This window comes from Saimiri boliviensis, chromosome 1 (assembly GCF_048565385.1).
Source record: "Saimiri boliviensis isolate mSaiBol1 chromosome 1, mSaiBol1.pri, whole genome shotgun sequence".
In the NCBI taxonomy this organism is placed as follows: domain Eukaryota; kingdom Metazoa; phylum Chordata; class Mammalia; order Primates; family Cebidae; genus Saimiri; species Saimiri boliviensis.
This window is the reverse complement of record NC_133449.1, coordinates 146,049,226-146,071,983: the sequence shown is the minus strand read 5'-3', so window position 1 is coordinate 146,071,983 and position 22,758 is coordinate 146,049,226. Positions and strand designations below refer to the sequence as shown.

Genomic DNA, 22,758 nt, shown 5'->3' with positions numbered 1-22,758 from the left:
ATCTTAAACTCCTGGCCTCAAGTGATCCGCCTAGCTCAGCCTCCCAAACTGCTGGATTATAGGCTTGAGCCACTGTGCCCAGCCTCTAAATTCTGTTTTCTGTTCAAAATAGGAATGAGGTGTGTTTGTTTGAGTCATCCACTTGCTCATTTGCATGTGGAATATTATGTGTTTTATTATGCCCTTAAAATTAATTTTCAGGGGCTATATGTAGAGTTCAGAAGAAACATTTCCGCTGCTGAAATCAAACTTGGTCTAAAAAAAGAAACAATGGAGGAGAGGGACAGATGGCTCTGGGGCACAAGGCAGGGACTCTAAAACACCTGCTTGGTGGTGGTTGATTGACATTTGAGTGATCTGATAGCCCAACACGCTGCACACTTGTGAAGTTCAGGTGACCTGAAATGGGCAGGTGTAGGCTACACACCAGTCTAAACTAACACAATCAAGAGCTGTTGCTTTTTTTTTGAGATGAAGTCTTACTCTGTTGCCCACGCTGGAGTTCAAATGGTGCGATCTTGGCTCACTGCAACCTCCGCCTCCCAGGTTCAAGTGATTCTCCAGCCTCGCAGGTGTGCACTACCGTGTCTGGCTAATATTTTTATTTTTTGTAGAGATGGGGTTTCACCATGTTGTCCAGGCTGATTTTGAACTCCTGACCTCAGGTGATTTCACCTGCCTTGGCCTCCCAAAGTGCTGGGATTACAGGCATGAGCCACCGTGCTTGGTCAGTAGCTGTTAAGCCAACATCAGGAGACATGCTGACCCACTAGAAGAAGTCTGCTATGCTTATTTCTTCGACAGACATTTACTGGGCATCTACCATGAACCACCCCCAACCGCCCCCACCCCCAGCTCTGTTCTGTACCCAGAGACTGGAGGAGAATTCATAACCTGGCAGCCTTTTCCTGTGAGGTTGATGGGGAGGTGAATCTGTCAGAGGGCCTGCCACCAGTTTCAGAAGAGCTAACGGCCCATGTCTGATTTCGTCAGCCACAGCCTTGGGACTTCAGGAAAAATCAGAAGGTCCCAAGTCTGAAAAATGAAGAGGTGGCGAGTGGGCAGCCAGGAGTTTTAGGTCAGGAAATGGTAGGAAACCTGTAGTTGTGGTTCTTAACCCCAGTGAGATGTTAGAACCCTCTTCAGTCAGAATAGATTCCTGGTGTCTGCCCCGATTATTCAGGAATCTGCTTGCGGTTGGGTGCAGTGGCTCATGCCTGATAATCCCAGCACTTGGAGAGGCCAGCCCAGGAAACAGACCCCATCTCTACAAAAAAATTCAAAAAGCCGAGCATGGTAGCACATGTAAAGCCCTGTTTCAAAAGTCTGCTAGTGATGTCTGGGCATCTGTCTGCTTCACAGTCTGTTGTTATGATCAGTAGCTGTGATGGACAATGGGCATTCCTGCTTGTTCAAAATGAAGGGAAAAAAATGTTATCAAAGAAAACCAAGTTTGGAAATTGCAGTTTTGGAAAAGGAGCTGGGCCAGCCCACCTGGAGTAGCTGAGTGGCCCTGTTAGCACCACACTACCCCACCCACCCCTGTGTCCAGCAGCTCTGGCAGTGCCCAGAGGCAAGCCTCCTTCCTCTCACTGCCTTCCAGAGCCCAGTCCTCAAGTTTTCAGTTCTCAGGTCCACCCAACAGAACTTGCTCCCTTCTCTAACTGCAAAGTCTTGGAAAGGAGAGGTGCTTTTGGTTGGGTCACTGGGAATTATTTAGGCTCAGAAGTTACTAATTTGGGGTCATGAGTATATGTGTATAAGCTAGTGACACGTGGTCAACAGAAGCATTACCGTTTATTGTGAGTTATTAGGGCCTCCTGCTGTTGTGAAGACATACTGGCGAATCTCTTGCCTTTAGGGAGTCGATGCTGTAACTGGAGAAAGGTAACATTGCCTCATAAAGCAATCAGAAATGAGATTCCCCCTGCCAAATGCCAAGAGGCAGCAATGTCCATGAAGAGAGCACTGTACACAGTCAGATGACCTGGGCTCACTAGCCTCTAAGCATAGTCTGTTTTCTGCCTGTAAAATGGGAGAATAAGACTGATCTGGGCCCGGCATGGTGGTTCACACCTGTAATCCCAGCACTTTAAGTGGCCGAGGCAGGAGGATCCCTTGAGCCCAGGAGTTTGAGACCAGCTTGGGCAACATGACAAAACCCCATCTCTCCAAAAATACAAAAACTAGCCAGGTGTGGTGATGCACACCTGTAGTCCCAGCAACTAGGTGGGGCTGAGACAGGAGGATCACTTCAGCCTAGGAGTTTGAGGCTGCAGTGAGTTATGATTGTGCCACTGCACTCCAGCCTGGACAACAGAATGAGACCTGTCTCAAAAAACCCAAAAAGCAAAAACTGGTTTCCTGGGGTCATGGTAGCACGAAGGCACATGGCTGAGTGCCCAGGGGTTCTGAGGCTTGTCCACTGACTTGGGGCTCTGGCCCTGGGACTCCTGGGAGATCTGGGGGACCTGCCGTCCTATATGTGATGCTTTGAAAGAAAGGGGCATCATGGCCGGGCGCGGTGGCTCAAGCCTGTAATCCCAGCACTTTGGAAGGCCGAGGCGGGTGGATCACGAGGTCAAGAGATCGAGACCATCCTGGTCAACATGGCGAAACCCCATCTCTACTAAAAATACAAAGAAATTAGCTGGGCATGGTGACACATGCCTGTAATCCCAGCTACTCAGGAGGCTGAGGCAGGAGAATTGCCTGAACCCCGGAGGTGGAGGTTGCGGTGAGCCGAGATCGTGCCATTACACTCCAGCCTTGGTAAAGAGCGAAACTCCGTCTCAAAAAAAAAAAAACATAATAAATGAAAGAAAGAAAGGGGTATCATTCCAAGCCAAGAGGCCCCAGAGAGGGCACCATGACATTTGTTCAGGTTTCTGTGAAGCCCCAGTGAGATCCTGTGGCTGTGACCCCATCACCTCCACCCCCTCTGACCTCCCACGAGCTGCGGATGAATTAATTCACAATGCGGATGAATCAACGTCTTGGCAGAGCTTTCCAGCAGGGCCTTCCAGAGAGTGTGTGTGGCCTGTGTAGCCACTCCTTGGGGACGAGGGTGGAGAGTTAGCCGGGAACATTCCAGCGTGGGCATTATTGTCCTATTGCAAATTCAGGACAAAACCTGGAATCCAGTTTTGTCAATCCAATTGGGAAAACATTTCATGAACAACTACTTGTGGCACACATTGGCCCTCAGAATAAAGTGTGCAATTATCACTAGGCTGGCATTTCTTTTTCTCCTTTTCCTTTTTCTTTCTTCTTTTTTTTTTTTTAAAGACGGGGTTTTACCATGTTGGTCAGGCTGGTCTTGAACTCCTGACCTCAGGTGATCCACCCGCCTTGGCCTCCAAAGTGCTTGGATTACAGGCGTGAGCCACCGCGCCTGGCCTCCTTTTCCTTTTTCTTCTTTTTAAAATTTGATTTGAGACCAAGTCTCTGTTGCCCAGGCTGGAGGGCGGTGATCTCTGCTCACTGCAACCTCCACCTGCCGGGTTCAAGCAATTTGCTTGCCTCAGCCTCCCGAGTAGCTGGGATTACAGGCACCCACCACCATATCTGGCTAATTCTTGTGGTTTTAGTAGAGATAGGGTTTCGCAATGTTGGCCAGGGTGGTCTTGAACTCCTGACCTCATGTGATCTGCCTGCCTCAGCCTCCCAAAGTGCTGGGATTACAGGCATGAGCCACTGCATCCAGCCAGGTCAGCACTCCAGACTAGGTTGGCCGTGGAAGAGTAGGTGTTAATAAGGGGTTCCTAAATCAAGGATTCTGTGCTCACATTCAGTGAAACACTACAGACTTCCCTCTTGGATAGTTTGAGGGTTTGAACACAGCTCTTCTCCTATCCTCCCTCCCCCGCTGGCCCACCGCTAATGAATCCAAATACAGTCTAGTAAAATCAGGAAGCCTGCTATGAAAGCTCCTCAGTAGAGATTCCGAAGATACCCCTGCAGGTGCCCCCTCTGACCCAGGTGAAGGGAGAATGGCTGTACCTTGGGTGATGGTGCTGAGGGAAAGGACCTCATCTCCCTTAAGTGCTGGGTCTGAGGCTATGTGTTTCACCAGGACAGGTCCTGTGTCCCTCAGGAAAGCCTGGCTTTGGGGTCAGACCTCAGGAAGCAGCAGAATCTTAGTTAAGATTCTCTCTCTTTCTCTCTCTCTCTCTCTCTCTTAAGAAAAGAGACAGGATCTTGCTCTGTCATCCAGGCTGGCATGCAGTGGCTCAATCATAGGTTGGTGCAGCCTTGACCTCCGGGGCTCAAGTGATCCTCCTGCCTCAGCCTCCTGAGTAGTTATGACTAGAGGCATGAGCGCCACCATGCCCAGCTAATTTTTAATTTTTTTTTTTTTGTGGAGATGGGGTTTTTCTTTTTTTTTTTTTTTTTTTTTTTTTTTGAGACGGGGTTTCGCTCTTGTTACCCAGGCTGGAGTGCAATGGCACGATCTCGGCTCACCGCAACCTCCGCCCCCTGGGTTCAAGCAATTCTCCTGCCTCAGCCTCCTGAGTAGCTGGGATTACAGGCACGCGCCACCATGCCCAGCTAATTTTTGTATTTTTAGTAGAGACGGGGTTTCACCATGTTGACCAGGATGGTCTCGATCTCTCGACCTCGTGATCCACCCGCCTCGGCCTCCCAAAGTGCTGGGATTACAGGCTTGAGCCACCGCGCCCGGCGCGAGATGGGGTTTTTCTATGTTGCCCAGGCTGGTCTCTAACTCCTGGGCTCAAGCCCCAGAAAAAGGGTGAAGAATCTTATCCAAGGTCAGGTTCCGTGGCTCAAGCCTGAAATCTCAGCACTTTGAAAGGCAAAGGCGGGAGGATTGCTTTAGCTCAGCAGTTTGAAACCGGCCTGAGCAACACAGTGAGACATCTGTAACTACAAAAAATAAGAATTTAAAAATTAGCTGGGTGTAGTGGTCCTAGCTACTTGGGAGGCTGAAGTGGGAGGATCGACTGAGCCCAGGAGGTCAAGACTGCAGTGGGCTGTGATTGTGCCAGTGCACTCCAGCCTGGGCAATAGAGTAAGACCTTGTCTAAAAAAAAGGTCAGGCGGCCAGGTGCGCTGGTTCACGCCTGCAATCCCAGCACTTTGGGAGGCTGAGGCAGGCGGATCATGAGGCCAGGAGATGGAGACCATCAGTAGTAAAATCCCATCTCTACTAAAATACAGAAAATTAGCCGGGTATGGTGGCATGCACCTGTAGTCCCAGTTATATGAGAGGCTAAGGCAGAGAAATTGCATGAAACTGGAAGGTGGAGGTTGCAGTGAGCCGAGATCATGCCACTGCACTCTAGCCTGGCAACAGAGCAAGACACCGTCAAAAAAAAAAAAAAAGCCAGGTGGCTCACGCTTGTAATTCCAGCACTTTGGGAGGCCGAGGCAGGTGGATCACAAGGTCAAGAGATTGAGACCATCCTGGTCAACATGGTGAAACCCCCCGTCTCTACTAAAAATACAAAAAATTAGCTGGGCATGGTGGTGCATGCCTGTAGTCCCAGCTACTCAGGAGGCTGAGGCAGGAGAATTGCTTGAACCCGGGAGCCGGAAGTTGCAGTCAGCAGAGATTGCGCCATTGCACTCCAGCCTGGGTAACAAGAGCAAAACTCCGTCACAAAAAAAAAAAAAAAAAAAAAAAGGCCAGCCGTGGGGGCTCATGCCCATAATCCCAGCACTTTTGGAGGCCCAGGTGGGCGGATCACCTGAGGTCAGGAGTTTGAGACCAGCTTGGCCAACATGGTGAAACCCCATCTCTACTAAAAATACAAAATTAGCCGGGTGTGGTGGAGCATGTGTGTAGTACCAGCTGTGAAACTCTGTCTCAAGGAAAAAACAAAACAAAACAATTATTCACCTTTTGGAGCTCATGTCTCCATCTGTAGACTCAATAATTCATCAGTGCTTAACAGGGATGAGGTATCAGAGAAATGGACCCCCATTCCCACACACACACACCAGTTACCACCACGTCGCTCACTTTTTGTTTTATTTTTATTTATTTATTTATTTATTTATTTTTTGAGATGGAATTTTGCTCTTGTTACCCAGGCTGGAGTGCAATGGCATGATCTCGGCTCACCGCAACCTCCGCCTCCTGGTTCAGGCAATTCTCCTGCCTCAGCCTCCTGAGTAGCTGGGATTACAGGCATGCACCACCATGCCCAGCTAATTTTTTGTATTTTTAGTAGAGATGGGGTTTCACCATGTTGACCAGGATGGTCTCGATCTCTTGACCTCGTGATCCACCCGCCTCGGCCTCCCAAAGTGCTGGGATTACAGGCTTGAGCCACCGCACCCGGCCTGTTTTATTTTTTAGAGATAGGATCTTGCTCCATTGCCCAGGCTGGAGCACAGTGGGTATTCACAGGCGCAATTACAGCTCACTGCAGCCTCGAACTCTTGGCCTCAAGGGAGTCTCCCTCCTCAGCCTCCTGAGTAGCTGGGACTACAGGCTCGTGTCACTGCACCCAACTCCCCATCGCCTGGCTTTATTTAGTTTTATGAGAAGAGGTTTTTGTCTGGGTCCGAGTGTTCTGGAGAGGAGCTGGGGTAGTCCCTTAAAACAGTCCAAGCTGCCTGGGAGCCAGGGCCTGGGTTTTGGGGACTTACCGTAGTCAACTGGCTAGTGCCCTCAGTCGGACCAGTGCCTAGGCTGGTCCGCTGTGTTGAAAGATCCCTCCTACTCCACACTCCAAGGCAAGCCGGGGCCACGTGGCCCTGCCCCGCCCCTGCTGGCTCCGGTTCCTGATTCGAGCTGCCTTGGCCTGCTTTCCCCGCCCTTCTCATCGGACGGGAAGCCTGGACTGTGGGCTGGGGGCAGCCTCAGCCTCTCCCACTTGGCGCCCACTGCTTGTGACCCTTAGGCACCTGCTTGGAGCCCTGGAGCCCCTTAAGACCACCAGCAAACCTTAGGAGACAAAGTCCCGGCACGTGAACAGGTAAGAAGAAGGCAGCAGGCTTTCTCTCCCATGCCTCGCTTTCCTCTGCCTCTGAGGGCCTAGCTGCTCCACTCCGATTCTGTTGCTGCTTCACTGATCCCAGCAAGAGGGACTTCAGCTAGACTTGATAAAGACAGTCGCAGCTAAGACGCTCTGAAGTACGCCGCAGAGTAATGGTGTGAACTGTCTGCTCTGGGTTTCAATTTTTAACCTTTGCCTTCAACAGCCTTGCAGGGAAAAACAGATCCACATAACCATAAGGGAAGTTATTTCTGTGTGCGCCTTTCTGAGTTGAGTCAGTTGACAAACCTACATTCTCAAATTGTTAGCACGGGTTATGGGGTGCTGCTCCACTGTATATTGCCATAGGTCTTTGGCCCTTAATGTACTGTGTGTGTGAACTATCACATGCGTGTGTTACTTTTTATTTATTATTTGAGACAGAGTCTTGCTCTGTTTCCAGGCTGGAGTGCAGTGGCACAATTTCGGCTCACTGCAACCTCCACCTCCCATGTTCAAGTGATTCTCCTGCTTTAGCCTCTGGAGTAGCTGGATGGTATCATGCCCAGCTAATTTTTGTACTTTTAGTAGAGACGAGGTTTCACCATTTTGGCCAGGATGGTCTTGATCTCTTGACCTCATGATCCGTCCACCTCAGCCTCCCAAAGTGTTGGAATTACAGGTGTGAGCCACTGTGCACACCTGTATTACTTTATCAAAAATTAATTGACTTGGCCAGGTGCGGTGGCTCACGCCTGTAATCCCAACACTTTGGGAGGCTGAGGCAGGTGGATCACTTGAGATCAGGAGCTTAAGACCAGCCTGGCCAACATGATGAAACCCCATCCCATTAAAAACATAAAAATTAGCTTGGTGTGGTGGCGCACACCTGTAATCCCTGCTACTCGGGAGGCTGAGGCAGGAGAATCACTTAAACCGGGGAGGTGGAGGTTGCAATGAGCCGAGATCATGCCACTGCACTCCAGCCTGGGTGACAGAGTGAGACTATGTCTCAAAAAAGAGAAAAAATTGGTATCAAATTCTTTAAATTACAAATTTCTTTATTTGAAATTTAAAAATTTCAAATAAAAAAAGTCAGTGGCATAGGTAAACCTTTCTCATGTAGGTGGGATTTCTGAAATTAAGATGAAATGTTTTGCTTTTACACTTTACATTGTTTTTTGTTTGTTTTTGAGATGGAGTCTTTCTGTGTTGGTCAGATTGGAGTGCTCTGGCATGATCTTGGCTCACTGCATCCTCTGCCTCCCTGGTTCAAGTGATTCTCCTGCCTCAGCCCCCTAAGTAGCTGGGATTACAGATGTCTACACTACACCTGGCTATTTTTGTATTTTTAGTAGAGATGGGGTTTCACCATGTTAGCCAGGTTGGTCTTGAACTCCTGACCTCAAGAGATCCGCCTGCCTCAGGCTTCCAAAATGCTGGGATTACAGGCGTAAGTCACCGTGCCCGGCCACCTTTGCATTTATTTTTAAATGCACGTAAACCAACTAACTAGATGTTCTTTTAGGTCCAAGTGATATTCACTAAGTTAACAGACCCATCCCAGGACAGGCAGCTTCTGCCACTGATGGTGAAGTTGGGTGCTTCTAAGGTGTTTTGCAATGAATAATTCGACTTTTATGGACAACTCTGTGGAAATAACTTTCGTTTTTCTTTTGGTATTTTAAGTTGCTGGGCTTTTCACTTCTCCTGGGAGTTTATTCTGCATCCAGAATGAATACTCTGGGCCAAGGGCAAGAACATTTTTGCAGCTTAGCTCATGCTATGCGTGGGGTCAGCTCACTCACCAGAATTACAGGACTAATTTTCTAATTTCCAGGGGCAAGGTGGCAGAATGGGCTGGGCGGAGGATATTCTCAGGAAGGGAAAGAGTCAGTGTAACGTAGTGGTTAGGAGCCTGACTTTCGAAGGCTGACTAGCCTGGGTTTGTATACAGTAGCTGCCTGACTGTGAAATTCCACCATGAAACTTAATTGTGCCTTAGTTAGTTCATGTGTAAAATAGTGGTTATAAAACTTGTTAGAGGCTGGGCGTGGTGGCCCATGTCTGTAAGCCTAGCACTTTGGGAGGCTGAGGCGGGTGGATTGCTTGAGCCTAGGATTTTGAGATCAGCCTAGGAAACATGGTAAAAGCTGTCTCTACAAAAAAAAAACCTTGTTAGGGATGTTGGAAGTCAGAGATCCTGTTTGTGAAGCATCTAGCATAAGGTCTGGCGCTTAACAAGCACCTCTGGAGGCACCCCCTTCCCCAAGCCTGATGCTTTAACAAGCCAGGCAAAATTGAGACAGTCAAGGACATCTTCCTGGCCCAGAGCCTATTCCTTTATTATTTTAATTTTAGTTTTATTTTATTTGAGACAAAATCTCATTCTGTCTCCAGGCAGGAGTGCTGTGGCGTGATCTTGGCGCACTGCAACCTCTGCCTCCTGGGTTCAAGCGATTCTCCTGCCTCAGCCTCCCAAGTAGTTGGGACTACAGGTATGTGCCACCATACCCAGCTAATTTTTGTATTTTTAGTAGACACGGGATTTCACCATGTTGGCCAGGTTGATCTCAATCTCTTGACCATGTGATCCACCTGCCTCGGCCTCCCAAAGTGCTGGGATTACAGGCGTGAGCCTCTGTGCCTGGCCCTTAAAGCCTGTTTGTACTCAGCTTCATGGTAACTGGCGTGAAAGGTGTCATCACCTGTTTGAGGACATTTTGACTGGGCTTCTTTCCATCCCAAGGCTGGGACGTGGAGCATGAGGCTCAGGCCTCCCTCTGGGGGCCCCCAAACTTTCATGCCCCTCTGTTGTCACATCTGGATGCCACCATTCTTTTTTTTTTTTTTTTTTTGAGATGGAGTTTCACTCTTGTTACCCAGGCTGGAGTGCAATGGCACGATCTTGGCTCACCACAACCTCCGCCTCCGCCTCCTGGGTTCAAGCAATTCTCCTGCCTCAGCCTCCTGAGTAACTGGGATTACAGGCACACACCACCATGCCCAGCTAATTTTTTGTATTTTTAGTAGAGACGGGGTTTCACCATGTTGACCAGGATGGTCTCGATCTCTTGACCTCGTGATCCACCCGCCTCGGCCTCCCAAAGTGCTGGGATTACAGGCTTGAGCCACCGCGCCCGGCTGGATGCCACCATTCTTATCTCTCAGCCACCCTTCTCACCATGCAGGTTTAAGGGAACTCTGGACAGAGAGGAGAGTTCCCAGGAACGTCTGCGGGTGCCCCTGCCCAGCCCCGGCCTGTCGTCACCGGGGTCGGTTGCATACATGGCTTAGCAGTAGGAGCGTAGGCTCTGGAGCTGGTCAGGCTGGATTCCAGTCCTGGCTGCCCCACTTCCCACCTGTGGGCAGTCATGGACCTCTCTGACTGCTGGTTTTCTCATTTGCAGAATGAAAGTGTTAATATCTGTGGCCTAGAATTATGTGAGATCACACAGATAAAGCAGCTGGCCCCAGGCAGCCCTTACCATAAAAGTCCAGGCTGCACTCCAGAGCATTCGGGAAGATACTGGAATTAGGCATAAAGGACAGGCAGAAAATCCATGTGTTCATTTTTTCAGGCAATAAACATTGATTTGGTTGGCCGGCCCTGGTGTTGGGAACCAGAGAGAGACATGCACAAGACTCGTCTTTGCTCTTGACAGCACACGCCCCTCTGCTGCAGAAGCAGGAAAGACAATGCCCCAGTCGGCCTGAGTACTTGGGAAATGCCTTCACCCTTAAAGATGAGGAATGAGCCGGGCACGGTGGCTCAAGCCTGTAATCCCAGCACTTTGGGAGGCCGAGGCGGGTGGATCACGAGGTCAAGAGATCGAGACCATCCTGGTCAATATGGTGAAACCCCGTCTCTAGTAAAAATACAAAAAATTAGCTGGGCGTGGTGGCGCGTGCCTGTAATCCCAGCTACTCAGGAGGCTGAGGCAGGAGCATTGCCTGAACCCAGGAGGCGGAGGTTGCGGTGAGCCGAGATCGCGCCATTGCACTCCAGCCTGGGTAACAAGAGCAAAATTCTGTCTCAAAAAAAAAAAAAAAAAAAAAAAAAAAAGATGAGGAATGATTGATTAGGCAGAGATTGGAAGGAAGCCGGTGTAGCAGGCAGGAAAGCTGAGTTGAGTTTGGAGAAGCAGGAGAAGGGAGAGAAGTTTGGGAGGCCTGCAGGGCTGGGTGTAGGGGCAGGGGGAGTGGGCAATGAGATGAGGGGAGGCAGTAAGGATAAGATTTTGAAGAACTTTGAAGGTCAAGTGAGAAGTTTGATTTGATCTCGATGATGAGGAATTTTTTTTTTTTTTTTGACAGAGTCTCACTCTTTCATCCCTGCTGGAGTGCAGTGGCCTGATCTTGGCTCACTGCTAACTCTGCCTCCCAGGTTCAAGCAATTCTCCTGCCTCAGTCTCCTGAGTAGCTGGGATTACAGGCACCTGCCATCACGCCTGGCTAATTTTTGTATTTTTAGTAGAGATGGGATTTCACCATGTTGGCCAGGCTGGTCTCGAAATCTAACCTCGAGTGATCTGCCTGCTTTGACCTCCCAAAGTTCTGGGATTACAGGCCTGAGCCACCATGCCCAGCCCAGGGCAGTTAGGCTCTTCTTATAGCTGTTTCCTTCTGGGGTTCTGTACAATGTTTCTGGAAGTCACAACTTCCCTTCCCCTGACCCCAAAGCAGTACTGTCCTGTGGCCTTCCCTGATCCAGCCTTGGAGCAAGAGACATCTTTTCTGAGATGGGCAGTGTGGCGCTTTGACCTCGAGAAGGACTCTATGGAACTGTGGCCTCCAGGCGTGGGACCATCCTGGGGTGGTTCTGGGCTCCAGCTATCATGTATGCTTGTGTGTGAGGGCTACATCCCATAAGTAAGGGGCAGCGTCCCCTGGGAACTGGGGTGCAACTGGCCTGGGAACCTGCTTCCTGAGGTTCCCAGGGACTGCCTGGAGAGCTTCCAGGATGCCTGGAAAACAGACAGACTTTCCCCTTGGGGTCTTCTTTATGTTGTAGGATGTGGATGGGTTGAGACTTGCCTATAGCATGAAAGGTTCCGGTCAAGGTGATGAGTTGGAAAGGCCAAAGAGATGTGGACTTCCCCGCAGCCACTGGGAAAAGTCAGCACTCTGCTGCAGAGCTTTCTGGGGTGCTCATGCCTCTCAGCATTATAAAGTCCACATTCTGGCCAGGACTCCACCACGAAGTCCCAGCTGCCCTTCGGCTTTGTCGCCCACACCTCTTCTCAATATTCCCTTCCCTCTTTCCCAAGAGCCAGCACTTTGCTCTTTCCTTGTCTTCCTACTTTCTCTCTCTCTTTTTTTTGAGAAGGAGTCTTGCTCTGTTGCTGAAACTGGAGTGCAATGGCACAGTCTCGGCTCACTGCAACCTTCGCCTCCTGGGTTCAAGCGCTTCTCCCGCCTAAGCCTCCGGAGTAGTTGGGATGACAGGGATGTGCCACCGTGCCCAGCTAATTTTTGTACTTTTGGTAGAGACGGGGTTTCTCCATGTTGGCCAAGCTAGTCTCAAAATTCCTGACCTCAGATGATCCACCTGCCTCCATCTTCCAAAGTGCTGGGATTACAGACATTAGCCACCGTGCCCAGCCATCTTAATTATTTTTAAGGTTACAGTTCAGTAGTGTTAAGAAAATCCACATTGTGGCACCACAGACCTCCGGAACTTTTTTCATCGTGTGAAACTCTCTTCCTATTTTTTTTTATTTTTTTGAGATAGAGTCTCGCTCTGTTGCCCAGACCGGAGTGCGGTGGTGTGATCTCAGCTCACTGCAGCCTCCGTCTCCTTGGTTCAAGCGATTCTCCTGTCTCATCCTCCCAAATAGCTGGACTACAGGTGTGTGCCACTATGCCCTGCTACTCTCTCCCTGTTAACTCTCCAAACTCCCCATTTTCCTCCTCCGAACCTCTGGGCACCACGTTTCAGATGTCTGTCTCTGTGAGTTTCACTGCTATAAGTACCTCATATAAGTGGAACCACAATCATACGATATTCGTGTTTTTGTGACTGGCTCACTTCACTTAGCATAATGTCCTCAAAGAGTCTTGCTTTGTCACCCAGGCCAGAGTGCAGTGGTATGAACACGGCTCAATGCAGGTTCAAACGATCCTCCCGCTTCAGCCTCCCAGGTTGCTGAGACCACAGTCGTGTGCCACTGTACCTGGCTAATTAAAAAAAAATTTTTTTTGGAGAGACAGGGTCTCTCTTGCATAGACTAGTCTTGAACTCCTGGGCTCAAGCAGTCCTCCCACTTCAGCCTCCCAAAGTGCTGGGATCACAGGCGTGAGCCATTGTATCCGGCCTCCTTCCTTTTTAAGGCTGAATGAAACCCTATTGTATGCATATACACCGTATTTTGTTTATTTTTTTTTTTAATCTGTGGACGGACATTTGGCTTGCTACCATCTCTTAGCTATGGTGAATAACACTTCTGCCAACATGGGTGTACAAAAATCCCTTCACGGCTGGGCCTGGGGGCTCACATCTGTAATCCAGCACTTTGGGAGGCCGAGATGGTTCACTTGAGTCCAGGAGTTTGAGATCAGCCTAGGCAACATGGAAAGACTTTGTCTCTGCAAAAAATAACTGGTGGTGTGTGCACCTGTAGTCTCAGCTACTTGGGAGGCTGAGGTGGGAGGATCGCTTGAGCCCTGGAGGTTGAGGCTGCAGTGAGCTGTTTGCTCCACCGCACTCCAGCCTGGGTGACAGCAAGACCCAGCCTCAAACCAGACCAAACCAAACAAAAATGAATGTGTTACTACTCAGAGAAGTCACCTGCGGAGGCCGATCCTTAATCCTAAAGCTCTGCCAATCCCTCCCATGGTGAGGGCAGAGTGGCACAGGGTAGATGTAGGGTACCGAGGAATGGTGTGGGAGAAGACAGGGGAGGCAGGCACCATCCTGGGCCTGCCCTCCAGCCTGGCATTGTATGTCTGCTGCTCACTGAATGCTCACAGCTCCTTGCAAGGTGCAATTGAGTCTCCCCCATTTTACAGATGAAGGAATCAAGGCACACAGAAGTCTCCCAGCTTGCCCATGGTCAAGCAGGCAGGAGGTGGCCCTGGATGGGCAGTGTCCTGCTCCACCCCTGGCGGCCTCCTGATTTGGTCACCTTGCTGGTGGTCCCCCTGCTGTCCTGCAAGATAATCTGAGAGGTTGCTGGCTCATTTGGTGGCTGCTGAGCTAGCCCTGGGGCCCTGGTCCTGCCTGTGTGAGATGGAGGTCCCTCCCAGAGTGCTAGCTAGTGTCAGTGTCAACAAGGTCAGAGGGCTCCAGGGGCCGGGGTTAGTCTTGCAGCTCCTGGGATCACTGCCTCCTCCCTGGCCAGGCTCTGGGTGGAGATCAATGCTGGAGGCCCTAGGGTGGCCACTGAGCAGTGACACAGCAAGGATTTGGGGATGGAAGATGCTGAGAGCACCACACAGCCACGGACAGCGCTGAGCTTGAATCCCAGCTATGCCACCTGCTGCCTATGGGACATTGGTGGAGTCATTATGCCTCTCTACTCCCACTTTCCTGAGCTTAAAATGGTGATAAATACAGAGTCTCCCTACAATACACTCCCTCACACCCGTCAGGATGGCTGCTATCAAAACAAAAAACAAAAAACAAAAAAAAAAACAGAAAATGGCTGGGCGCAGTGGCTCATGCCTATAATCCCAGCACTTTGGGAGGCTGAGGCGAGGGGATCACTTGAGGCTAGGAGTTCGAGACCAGCCTGGCCGATATGGTGAGGTCCTGGCTCCACTAAAAATACAAAAGTTAGCTAGATGTGGTGGCGCATGCCTGTAATCTCTATTACTCAGGAGGCTGAGGCATGAGAATCACTTGAACCTAGGAGGTGGAGGTTTCAGTGAGCAGAGATTGCGCCACTGCACTCCAGCCTGCGTGACAGAGTGAGACCCTGTCTCAAAAACAAACAAACAGAAAACAATCTGTGTTAGTGGGATGTGGAGGAATTGCCACCTTGTGCACAGTTGGTGGGAATGTTAGCTGGTGCAGCTGCTGTGGAAACTAGTTTAGTGATTCCTGAAAAAATAAAAAAATTCCAGGCGTGGTGGCTCTCACCTGTAATCCCAGCACTTTGGGAGGCTGAAGCAGGTGGATCATCTGAAGGTCCGGAGTTCGAGACCTGAGACCAGCCTGGCCAATATGGAGAAACCCTGTCTCTACTAAAAATACAAAAATTAGCCGGGCGTGGTGGCACATGGCTGTAATCCCAGTTACTTGGGAGGCTGAGGCAGGAGAATCGCTTAAACCTGGGTGGCAGAAGTTGTGGTGAGCCAAGATTGCACCACTGCACTCCAGCCTGGGCAACAAGAATGAAACTTTGTCTTAAAAATAAATAAATAGGCCGGGCAGGGTGGCTCAAGCCTGTAATCCCAGCACTTTGGGAGGCCGAGGCGGGTGGATCACGAGGTCAAGAGATTGAGACCATCCTGGTCAACATGGTGAAACCCCGTCTCTACTAAAAATACAAAACATTAGCTGGGCATGGTGGCGCGTGCCTGTAATCCCAGCTACTCAGGAGGTTGAGGCAGGAGAATTGCTTGAACCCAGGAGGCGGAGGTTGCGGTCAGCCGAGATCGCGCCATTGCACTTCAGCCTGGGTAACGAGAGTGAAACTCCATCTCAAAATAAATAAATAAATAAATAAATAAAAATAAAAATAAAAATAGAATCACTGTATGATCCAGCAGTCCCACTTCTGCATATATATCGAAAAGAACTAAGCAGACTCTCAAAGAGATAATTGCACACCCATATTCATAGCAACACCTTTCACAGTAGTCGAAAGGTAGAAGCAATTACAAGTGTCCATCAACAGATGAATGGAAAAACATGTGCCATAAATATATACAATGTGGTGTGATTCAGCCTGAAAAAGGAAGGGAATTCTGATACATGCTGCAACATGAATGAACTTTGAGGAAATCATATGAAGTGAAATTAGCCAGGCACAAAAGATAACTGCTGTATGATTCTGCTTGTGGAAGGGAGCTACAGAAGCCAGATTCATAGAAACAGAAAGTAGAATGTATCTATGGTAGTTGCCAGGGGTTGGTGGCAGGGAGGTGGGGAAGGAAGGAATGGATATAAAGTTTTGGTTTTATAAGATGAGGATTTCTGGAAATGGATGGTGATGTTAATATAATAAATGTATTTAACACCACTGAACTTACACTTAAAAAAGAATGCTGGCTGAGAGTGGTGGCAAAAATGATAGCCAGGCGTGGTTGTGGGTGCCTATAGTCACATTCACTCAGGAGGCTGAGGCAGGAGGATTGCTTGAACCCCAGAGGCGGAGGTTGCAGTGAGCCGAGATCATGCCATTGCACTCCAGCCTGGGTGACGGAGTGAGACTCAGTCTAATGCGGCGGAGAAAAAAGAAAAAAAATTGGTTGGGATGGTACATTTTTTTTAACTTTTTTTTTTTCGCTCTTGTTACCCAGGCTGGAGTGCAATGGCGCAATCTCGGCTCACTGCAACCTCCACCTCCTGGGTTCAGGCAATTCTCCTGTCTCAGCCTCCTGAGTAGCTGGGATTACAGGCACGCGCCACCATGCCCAGCTAATTTTTTGTATTTTTAGTAGAGACGGGGTTTCACCATGTTGACCAGGATGGTCTTAATCTCTTGACCTCGTGATCCACCTGCCTCGGCCTCCCAAAGTGCTGGGATTACAGGCTTGAGCCACTGTGCCTGGCCTTTTTTTTAAACTTTTATATTAGGTTTGGGGGTACACGTGCAGGTTGTTACACAGGTAAATTCGTGTCATGGGGAAGTTGTTGTATAGATTATTTCATCACCCAGGAATTAAGCCCAGTACCCAATAGCTATCTTTTCTGCTCCTTTCCCTCCTCACCCTCCCATAGGCCCCAGTGTCTGTTGTTCCCTCTGTGTGTCCGCGAGTTCTCATCATTTAGCTCCCACTTATAAGTGAGAAGATGCAGTATTTGGTTTTCTGTTCTGTGTGACTTTGCTGAGATTAATGGCCTCCAGCTCTATCCATGTTCCTGCTGAAGACATGATCTCATTCTTTTTTATATTTTTTATTATTTATTTTATTTTATTTTTTTGAGATGGAGTTTCACTCTTGTTACCCAGGCTGGAGTGCAATGGCGCGATCTCAACTCACCACAACCTCCGCCTCCTGGGTTCAAGCAATTCTCCTGCCTCAACCTCCTGAGTAGCTGGGATTACAGGCACGAGCCACCATGCCCAGCTAATATTTTGTATTTTTAGTAGAGACGGGGTTTCAGCATGTTGACCAGGATGGTCTCGATCTCTTGACCTTGTGATCCACCCGCCTCGGCCTCCCAAAGTGCTGGGATTACAGGCTTGAGCCACCGCGCCCAGCTCATTCTTTTTTATAGTGGTGTACATTTTACCTTATGTGTGTGTGTTTTTTTTTTTTTTTTTTTTTTTTTTTTTTTTTTTTTGAGATGGAGTTTCGCTCTTGTTGCCCCGGCTGGAGTGCAATGGCGCGATCTTGGCTCACCGCAACCTCCGCCTCCTGGGTTCAGGCAATTCTCCTGCCTCAGCCTCCTGAGTAGCTGGGATTACAGGCACACGCCACCATGCCCAGCTAATTTTTAGTATTTTTAGTAGAGATGGGGTTTCACCATGTTGACCAGATGGTCTCGATCTCTTGACCTCGTGATCCACCCGCCTCGGCCTCCCAAAGTGCTGGGATTACAGGCTTGAGCCACCGCGCCCGGCGTGTTTTTTTTTTTTAACCATGATTTTTTTTTTCTGAGATGGAGTCATGCTCTTTCAACCAGGCTAGAGTACAGTGGCGCAACTTCAGTTCATTGCAACCTCCGTCTCCTGGGTTCAAGCGATTCTACTGCCTCAGCCTCCGGAGTAGCTGGGATTACAGATGCCTGCCACCATGCCTGGCTAATTACTGTGTTTTTAGTAGGGACAGGGTTTCACCATGTTGGTCAGGCTGGTTTCGAACTCATGACCTCAAATGATCCGCCCCCCTTCGCCTCCCAAAGCCCTGGAATTATAGGTGTGAGCCACCATGCCCGGCCTTACCATAATTTTTAAAAACAAGGGGAAAAATAGTTGGTCCTTTACCGGTTTTGTTGAGGACTGGTTGAAACAATGCACGTGAACTGTGTTATTAGCATCAGGCCTGTGGGAATCCAAGGCTTTCTGCCTTCAGGAAGGTGTTGCTAGAGAGATGGACAGACCTATGGAGAGGAGGGGCGTCTGTGTCCCTGTGGAAGTCATTGCTCCATTCCGTAGAAGCTGCTCAGAGTGGGAGAGGGTTGGGGTTCAGGGAACCCCTCCTGGAGCCGTGACTGGGCCCTGCTTAGGGGATTCCTAGCATCTGTGGGATGGGCAGATTATTGGAAACTCCCTGGCAGAAAAATCACTCCCACTTAGGGGCAGTTGTAGGGAGGAGATTTGGGCTCAGCCTAGAGAACTCGTGATCAGAGATGTCTGCCTGAGGAACAGGCTGCTTTGTGGAGTGGGGGGCTCCTCATTAGTGGAGGCAGGTAAGGAGGTAACTGTATGAGGCAGGGTGCAGCCAAGGGGTCTCGGAGGCTCTACACCTGTCTGATGTGACCCAGTCCAGACAAAGTTGTATATAACAAGCCAGTGTAAAGGTGGTGCTCAGTCAGAGGAAGGGAGCAGCCCGGTGGGAAGACCTGTCCCAGGTGTAGCCCAATAGCACAGAAGTAGCTGCTGCCATTTCTACTGGGCCAGGCACTGCGTTAAGCTGAACAGGTTTGATCTCAAATCCACACCACAGCCCTGTGCGATCGGGGCCGTCAATACCTAGGAACCAAGGCTCAGAGGTTAAATCACCTGCCCAAGGTTAGCCAACAGCTGGCATTGCTGGGATTGCAACCCAGGCAGTCTGACTCCAGCCCTCCATGCTGGGCGGAAGTCTCCCAAACCGGTCCCCCTGCAAGCTGGCCTCTCCCTGCCTCCTGTGGCAGCCTCTGGCAACTAGTTCCTGGGGTCCGAGGTGCCCTGCCATTCCCACAGTACAGACATAGCTGCTGTCCCCTCCCTGCCCTGTTCCCCCGTGAGTCAGCTCTGCCCCTCCCTCTGGCTGCCTTCACACTTTCAGTGCTGGCTTCTCTGTGGAGCCAGAGCCGGTTGCAGCCTGCTCAGGTCTCAGGGTCTCAGGATGGCACTGTGGGGACCCTGCTGACCAAGGCTGGGAGAGCTAGGCTTTGTGTCACTCAAAGCCTTCCTTCTCCTGCCATTCAGCAAGACGCTCCTAATAACTCTCCTCCAGGCCTCAAGATCTGTCCCATAGCCATGGAGCTGATTTTGCCTTTTGTGCCACCACGTTTTCCGACTCAGTTCTCTGGGTGCCAAGACCTCGTCCACGTGATTCAATTTGTTCATCTCCAACCTGGCCCCTGATAGGCCATCAATGCCATTCCCAAAAGAATGACCCTCACTGTCCTCCCACCCCACCCCTGTTAGCTTGGGTGGCATTCACCTTGTATGAAGGCACAGGGAGCTGTCATTTACCTCTGTGCCAGGTGGGGTGCTGAACCCTATACAGGCACCATCTCCCTGGCTTCCTGCAGGGCCCAGCTGGTGAAGTGCAGCTGATATTCCCATACTGCAGATGACAAAACCGAGGATGGGAGAGGTTAAGTCATGCCCAGGAGCCCGGCTTCTCCCCTCCCCCGGCTCTGGGCTTGAGGCTTGGTGCTGGGGCTGGGGCCGACAGCAGTGATGTTTGTGCTCCTCACTGCTCGGAGCAGCAAAGTGCATTTACCTTTCTCTTCTCCCCACTGCCCTGGGTGGGGGCCCTGGTAGTGCTAGCTAGTGATTAAGAAGCTGCTTAGAGGCCGGGCACGGTGGCTCAAGCCTGTAATCCCAGCACTTTGGGAGGCCGAGGCGGGTGGATCACAAGGTCGAGAGATCAAGACCATCCTGGTCAACATGGTGAAACCCCGTCTCTACTAAAAATACAAAAAATTAGCTGGGCATGGTGGCAGGTGCCTGTAATCCCAGCTACTCAGGAGGCTGAGGCAGGAGAATTGCCTGAACCCGGGAGTCGGAGGTTGCAGTGAGCCGAGATCGCGCCATTGCACTCCAGCCTGGGTAACAAGAGCGAAACTCCGTTTCAAAAAAAAAAAAAAAAGAAGCTGCTTAGGATTTCCTCCAAGTTTCCACAGTGGGAAGGGGCACAAGGAGGCAAGGTGGTGATCCTTCTCCTCCCCCACCACCTGCTCCAGGCTTGTTCTTGTCTCCACCGCACTGAGTCACTCCACAGCCCTCCTCCTGGCCTCCCGGGGCCTAGTAAAACCATGCAATGCACTGAAGGCCCGCAGACCCGCTGGCTCGGCTGAGGCTGGGCTGGGGCCAGGTGCTTTTCAATGTTTTCTCACAGGCAGGAAACGTTTGTTGGATGATGTCACCGGTGTGAGTGCCTCCTGTCCTTCTCACCCCTGTTCTCCTTCCCAATGTACCCCACCGTGAGGGCCTCCTGAGGAGTAATAGAAAGGCCCACCTCTCTCTGCCCATGAGAATCACGTGGCAACATAATTTTTGACTCTCATGCTGCTGTGACAGAGTTCTGGAACCCTGAACCCAACCCTGGAAGGTGTGGCTATAAACCCCAGAGGAGGAAGCGTGGCGGGCTCAGAGTTCTGAGACTTGACTACTGGGCTGTCTGCCTACAAAGCCAATACCATTTGCTGAATAATTATTTTAAAAATAGCTTTTAAGTTTCCTTAAAAAAATCAGTAGACTTTTCAAAGGCAGTTTCATTTCTTTATTGGTTTTTTATTTTTCTTAAAAACACGGTTTTATTCTTTCTCTCTCTCTCTCTTTTTTTTTAATAAATAGAGATGAGATTTCGTCATGTTGTCCAGGGTGGTCTCAAACTCCTGGCCTCAAGCAATCCTCCCGTGTCAGCCTCCATTTTTTAACTGGGTTGTTTGTTTTCTTATCGTTAAGTTTTAAGAGTTCTTTGAATAATTTAGATACAAGGTCTTTGTCAATATGTCTTTTGCAAATATTTTGTCATTTTCTTATCAGTAGTGTCTTTTGCAGCTTTTTAATAAAGTCTAATATCAGTTATTTCAAGGATCGTGCTTTTGGTATATAGAAAAACACCACCAAACCTTTAAGATCAGTTAGATTTTCTTCTATGTTTTCTCCTAGAAGTTTTATAGTTCTACATTTTATGTTTAGTTTCAAGTTTCATTTTGAATAAACTTTTGTGAAAGGTTTAAGGTCTAAGGTCAGACCTTAGAATCAAGATTTCTTAGTATCTAGTTTTTTGTTTTTTGTTTTTTTTTTTTTTTTTTGAGACAGTATCTTGCTCTGCTGTCCAGGTTAATTTTTTATTTTTCTTAAAAACACAGTTTTATTCTTTCTCGCTCTCTTTTTCTTTTTTCTTTTCTTTTTTTTTTTTGAGACGGAGTTTCACTCTTGTTACCCAGGCTGGAGTGCAATGGCGCGATCTCGGCTCACCGCAACCTCCGCCTCCTGGGTTCAGGCAATTCTCCTGCCTCAGCCTTCTGAGTAGCTGGGATTACAGGCACGCGCCACCATGCTCAGCTAATTTTTTGCACCATTAGTAGAGACGGGGTTTCACCATGTTGACCAGGATGGTCTCGATCTCTTGACCTCGTGATCCACCCGCCTCGGCCTCCCAAAGTGCTGGGATTACAGCCTTGAGCCACCGCGCCCGGTCTCTTTTTCTTTTTTTTTTTTTTTTCTTTTTTTTTTTTGAGACGGAGTTTCGCCCTTGTTACCCAGGCTGGAGTGCAATGGCACGATCTCGGCTCACCGCAACCTCCGCCTCCTGGGCTCAGGCAATTCTCCTGCCTCAGCCTCCTGAGTAGCTGGGATTACAGGCACGTGCCACCATGCCCAGCTAATTTTTTGTATTTTTAGTAGAGACGGGGTTTCACCATGTTGACCAGGATGGTCTCGATCTCTCGACCTCGTGATCCACCCGCCTCGGCCTCCCAAAGTGCTGGGATTACAGGCTTGAGCCACCGCGCCCGGCTCTTTTTCTTTTTTAAAAAATAAACAGAGATGAGGTTTCACCATGTTATCCAGGGTGGTCTCAAACTCCTGGCCTCAAGCAATCCTCCCATGTCAGCTAGAGTGCAATGGCATGATCATGACTCATGGCAGTCTCAAACTCTGGTTTCAAGTGATCCTGCCACCTCAGCCTCCTGGGTAGCTGGGACTACAGGTACATGCCATCATGCTTGGCTATTTTTTTCTGTAGATATGTTTTTGGTGATGGGGTCTTGTTATGTTGCCCAGTCTGATCTCAGACTCCTGCCCTCAAGCACTCCTCCTGCCTTAGCCTCTCAGAGCACTGGGGTCAGAGGTGTTAGCCAGTGCACCTGGTAATATCTAGATTTTTTTGTGTGTATATGGATGTTCAATCATTCCAGCACCATTTGTTGAAAAGACTGTCCCTTTTCCACTGAATTGCCTTTGCTCCTTCGTCAAAGATTGGTTGACTATATTTGTGTGGGTCTATTCTTGGTTCCCTGTTGTTCCATTGATCTATTTGTCTGTTCTTTTGCCAATACCATGCTATCTTGATTGCTATATCTTTAAGCAAGTCTTGAAGTCAGGGAGCGTCAGGTCTAATTCTGTTCTTCCTTTTCAGTATTGTGTTGTCCTTCTAGGTCTTTTGCTACTCTGAGTAAACTTTAGAATCACCTTGTAGATATCACAAAATAACTTTCTGGGATTTTGATTGTGTTGCATTGAATCTACACAGCTGGGGAGAACAAATAACAATATTGGATCATCCTATTCATGAACATGGAATATCTCTC

The 22,758-nt window shown here is 49.3% G+C and overlaps 1 protein-coding gene across 5 annotated transcripts in view; it reads left to right on the top strand.

Moving 5' to 3' along the window:
* Positions 1-6,758: 6,758 nt before the first annotated feature.
* IL34 (interleukin 34) overlaps positions 6,759-22,758 on the top strand; it is an 80,102-nt gene continuing 64,102 nt past the window's right edge. For 3 of the 5 annotated variants that reach the window (XM_074406140.1, XM_074406151.1, XM_074406146.1), the window contains exons 1-2: positions 6,759-6,947; positions 9,348-9,445. The gene's annotated coding sequence lies outside the window, so the exon portion shown is untranslated. The remainder of the gene's footprint in view (positions 6,948-9,347; positions 9,446-22,758) is intronic. The other 2 variants (XM_010350657.3, XM_003939931.3) reach the window with 1 other exon arrangement.